General features: G+C 42.6%; 1 long non-coding RNA gene across 2 annotated transcripts; it reads right to left on the bottom strand.

Annotated features, from left to right (window-relative positions):
- Window positions 1-265: 265 nt before the first annotated feature.
- Window positions 266-4667, bottom strand: LOC311253649. Of its 2 annotated transcripts, XR_014621764.1 has the most exons (4): window positions 3289-4667; window positions 1992-2137; window positions 758-1869; window positions 266-452 (listed from the first exon to the last, which is right to left on the bottom strand). It is a non-coding gene; the product is annotated as an uncharacterized lncRNA (long non-coding RNA). The 2 variants fall into 2 exon arrangements; XR_014621763.1 differs by having other exon boundaries at window positions 758-2137.
- Between the last annotated feature and the right edge of the window lie 614 nt (window positions 4668-5281).

Here is a 5281-nt window from a genome sequence, read left to right as displayed (position 1 = left end):
ATGTTCCTGACAAGTTCCCTCTCCATGGAAAGCAGGCCCAATGCATTCAGACGTTCCTGTCCCATTGTATTTCTCAGGAATGTCTTGAACCTCTTTAAGGTGGAGAAACACCTCTCAGCTTCAGCTGTTGTCATTGGAGTGATTATGAGGATGTTCAACAGCGCCACAGTCTCAGAGAAGGTTTCCTGGAGGTTGTAGCTCTGTAGAACCTGGTACAGAGCCAGTGCACTGCAGGAGCCCCTGAAGTCTGGACTTTCATAGATGAGAGAAAGCTCAGTCCTGAGCCTCTCCTTGTGTAGCATGGGGTATGCCCTCATGGTGGTATTCAGAGCCTCTTCAGGGAATGTTTTCAGATGCCGGTCAAACAGCTCTGCCTCTAGCAGCACGGCACTCACAAGGTAGCTGGTGAAGGAGAACCTGTCTTTGGCATGGCCCAGGATTGTTTCACAGATCTGTTAAAATGATAAAAATGTATAGTCAGTAACACACAATTGTAAAAAAAAAAATTCTACTGGTGTTGGCATGAATGTGGCCATGATCTACTGTATCTACTGTCTCACAGTTCCAAAGTATGCATTTTATTATTCATGCAGACTTATTACTGTATCCTTGTGTGAGTATAATGGACAAGTAATGGGTGAGTAAAACAAATGACTACCATCCATTACTGAATTACTGAAAAAGAGATTGTGACTTTATCACTTGGTTCCAACACTTGAGTATGCCTACATCATTGGTCAGTAGTGAATGCAGATACCTCTTTTGACAGCCTCTGCTACTCTTGTTCATAAGGCTCTCCTTGATCTTGTGGTACCTGGTGCTTCTTGCTGCTGCTGTTGAGAGGAGCTTTGGTCCCTGAAGGGAGACAGATCAAAAGTGTGAGAATATGATGACAGTATGTCAATGCCATTATCAATAATTACTCTCTTTAAAAAAAACAGTAATACTAGTAAGTAATAAAAAATTGCCGCGAAACTCTTTCATTCACCAATATTTTGTTATGATACGCTAGTGCTATTCCCCTCTGAGTCCGGGGGTTAGCGGTTATCAACACCCGGGGTCTGTAGGTTGACCTACTGACCTCTGACCTGGACGATATCATCTCCGACCGCTGCCCGGCTCATTCTGATAATAATCATTCCGCTTCGGCATTCGGGTCCATTTTTAGTGCAACTAGCCAGAGCTTTAGTAAGTCTAGGTTGCGGAGAGGAAGCTGAACTTCGTCCAGCTGCTCATTTTGTTCAGACAAGTCGGACACACGCAGAAACGAACCGTAGCATTAGCGATAGCAACAAGGCGCGCCGCAGTCGGAGATGACATCATCCAGATCAGAGGTAAGTAGGTCAACCTACAGACCAACAGCTAACCCCGGACTCAGAGGGGAATAGCAGTAGCGTATCATAACAAAATATTGGTGAAATTAACGAATTTTGCGGCAGATAATGTGTTATTTAGAGGCTACATTGCACTGCCCTGTGTACTTGCATTATACAGATATACGCGGCTCTCAGCTGGATCTAATTTCGTTGGAACGACTTGTAATGACACCAAAGTTATCTGGGTGAGTAAATGATCGTATTTTATGCTAGAAATAAGGTCCAGATTGTAAAAAACGGTTATTATTCATTAATAATCAAAAGAAATATACCATCTGACCCATTTAAAAAAAAAAAAAACAGTGTTATGAGTATGAAAAGCCTCAGAGTTATCAATGTCCTGTATCAAATCATGAATGCTGGCAGTGAATATGCCAACAGCTTCCTCCTTGTTGATCTTCTGGAGGGATCTGGAAAGGGGAGCCGCAGCAGACGAGGACAGGACAGTGCTGCACTCTCGCACTCTCAGAGAATCCATGAGGAGCCAAAAATGCTGACAGACATGAAAGACATATGTGAAAGGCAGAAGATTACAGTACATAAATAACACAAGATATACAAACTGAAATACAAGTTATGATACTTTTTCATCAGAAATCACAAGAAGACCCTTACCTGCTTTATTTTTGCACAAGTTCCCTCCTGCGTCTCAATGTTTCTTTCCGTTGGAGTTACTTACTTCAGTTTCTCCACAACAGGCTGAGCAGTTAGTAAATAGAGACATAAGCTGGCTTTGGCACACAATGAACTTGTCAGTAGCCCTGAAAAAAGAAAATTACCTATTAATTTGCACCATGACACATCTTGGGCTGTGCCTGGAAAGCTAGGATAATAAGAGGTCAATCTTTATACAAATATGTAACTTAATACATTCAATGGTTGGTTTACTACATATACCCTTGTCCAACCTGCAATCCCATACAACAGCTCTGTCACAGAATGTGTTCAAGTGTGTTAAAAATGGAGGTCAGATAGTGTTGGAGTTGTACCGCCTGTATGCATATAGATAGCATATATAACTCGAAAAATTGTATTTCCTGCGAAAATACAGCGTGAATGCTGACGGCTGAAGTGATTTCGGAAATCTGCTGAATGTGCTGGAAAACACTTGCCTAATGCATAAAAAATGCATACAACTATGAGAATGAATGGTCAAGAATTTGCAGAAAAAGCTGTCTTTTTTCAAAAGCTGAAAAGTCAAAGGCGGAAAAGTAATAGGTTCAAAGAGCTTAAAAAGCTGAACATTTTGATAATTGGATGGTTTCTCTAGCTGAACATGAAGCTGAATATTTGAAAAGGATGAAAAGGCTGAAAAGCTGAAAAGTAATAGGCTGAAAGAGCTTAAAAAGCTGAACAGTTTGACAGCCAAACAGTTTCTGTAGCTGCATATGCTGGAGCAATAGCAGAACCAAAGTTGAAAATGTCCCCATAAGAATGAATGGGAAAACACCTCCCAAACTCCTGCAGGTTTAGAAAAAAGTGTAATGGTTATGGCCAAAATATGTATACAGTGAGTAACAGGAGACATTGCTGAACCATGTGATGTCTTTTTTATTTCTGTAAAGTGAAAAATGAGGGAGCCAGAGCGAGAGACAAAACCGGTACCGTCTGCTCCACTCCAGAAATTTAGGCTCAAAGTTAACACTGCAGCTTATGGGGGAGTTGCTGGAGTGCTTGTCGCTCGAGGGCTTCTACAGCCAAAAGTTTAAGTCCTACATCTGAAATAAGAACATCACCTGAAAGCCAACAAGATTTCCTACATTTCTATGTATATATTGTCTATGTGAAGTAAAAGCTGTGGGACCCAAATCAAGATGAAGAGAGTTTTTTCTCAAGTTTTTGCAGCTGCTCTCCACTCTAGCGATGATGTCACCCACTCTAGCTCACGCAAATGTTATAAAACAAGACTTACAAGTGGCTGTTCACGTTCAGCTGAGTCTCTGTCTGATCCGTTACTGTCTCCTGCCGGGGCGGCAGCACCAGCAGCTGCTGACAGACAGCGGTCCGGATGAGGCTGTCGGCACCGAAGGCACCGCACCGCACCGGGGGTTGGAGGGGAGAGGGGGGCGGGGGGTCGCACAGTTCTTGCTTCGGAATCCCAGTTGAACTCCATCAGATCGCTGGAGTGATAACCCTCTGGTTTAAACTGAGCGACACACAACCGAGTTTTTCGTAGCTGACGCAGAGGTCAAGCCCCGTCTCTTCAGCTGCACAACACGCACCCAGGCACGGAAGATAGCACCGTTTTTTTTCTGGTGGACCGGTGGACTCGATGTCGTGACAGGCTGGAGTTTGTGAAACCACCACAAACTGAATAATTTACCATGTCCATGATAACGCAATCCAAACCTGCTGTAAACACACTGACTCACGATAAGACGACCGCTCTGACAAATAGCCATCTGCTCCCACACTAAGCTATGGCAGCTGCTAGCATACAACTCCCTCTTGTGACGTAATATGACGCGATGTTGGAAAAAAAAAAAGAGAGAGACAGAGAGAGTTTTTAGGCGCTGTGCTCACTTTTTCGGTTAAATTTGTGCTCTTGTGTCTTGAAAAAACATTTCAAATCCTCACTCAACTTTTCAAATGGTATTTTTCACACATTACATTTATTTTGTAAACCAGTATAACCTGCAATATGAAAAATCCTTAGGCACACTTGTATTGGGGGGTCAACCACCGTGCAAAATTTAGGGTCTCTAGGGTCAAAGGGGGCCATTTAAGGCCAAAAAAGACATGTAAAACTGTTTAACAAAAATATCAAAACTTTATTCTAAATGAATACGATTTGAGTATGTTGCTCAGCTAAAATTGTAATACAAGAACATTTTGGTCCCATAATTGGAGCGTTCTTCGTTTTCCTAGTGGCCAGCAGTTGTGAGCTTTTGGAATAGATAACAAGTTTCAAGTCATTCAGTTTGTTGGAATGGTGAGCCTCATTTGGTTTAAAAATGTGAAAGTTTGAAGGCCCGCCTACCAAAAAGTAGATGTTTAATCAAAGCCAAACCAATGCTTATCTACTCATCTGGGGCTACAGAACAACATATCAAAAGCTCAGACTTCCACGACCTCTATAAAAAAAATGCTATAAATTTGTCAGTATGTCAGAGGGTGTAACACCCTTGGGTTTTTGAAAAGGACCTTTTTTCTAAATGACTTATATTTTGCTTTCGTATTCTTGTGTAGGGGCCCCAAGACAACCTCCATGCAAATTTTGGGGTCTCTAAGGTGAAAGGGGGCTGCATGGCAGCCAAAGAGACAGGGGGTATTAAAGGTGAAAAAACAGGATTGAAGGGATTTAGCCAGATTTTTATGTTGCTCACTTATAAGTGTCATACAAAAATATTTTTGTCCCATAATGATTAGAGCTTTCTAAAGCTACTTAGCTTTCCTATTCAAAACACTCTGTACACATTCAGGATGACAAACTCTTTTATTCCTCTTAATCTGCACACAAATGCACCAGTCTGCTTCGAGTCGGATTATGCTGACCACTGGGGCATACCTTTTATGCAAGAGTGTTACTGTTCTGTGCATGTTTAAAATACTTTTATTAAAACATGTTACTGTATATCCTACTGTATAGCCTCCCCTTTCACCCCCTCCATGCCCCCGGCTTTACTGTGCGGTCCCGGCCGGTGGAGCCCCCGCTGCACCATCCACCGGGCTGCCGGTAATGCTCCACTGTCACACCAACTGGGGTAAAAGTCCTCGCAGACATTTCATGGGACACATAAATAATCAAAGTGCACGTGCAGCTAGTGGAAACGAGCCAGGAAAGAGCATGCATGACAGCGTGACGTGAGCATTTCCTCAGAATGATTGACATGTTGGAGGACAAATAAGATGATCCACCCGGGGTGCTGCATTTGCAATGTTATAAAAGGTTGGCCACCAGAAAA

The sequence above is a fragment of the Pagrus pagrus genome (genome assembly GCF_965226575.1).
Source record: "Pagrus pagrus genome assembly, contig: HAP1_SCAFFOLD_28, whole genome shotgun sequence".
NCBI classification, from domain to species: domain Eukaryota; kingdom Metazoa; phylum Chordata; class Actinopteri; order Spariformes; family Sparidae; genus Pagrus; species Pagrus pagrus.
This window is presented reverse-complemented; position numbering and strand designations above follow the sequence as displayed.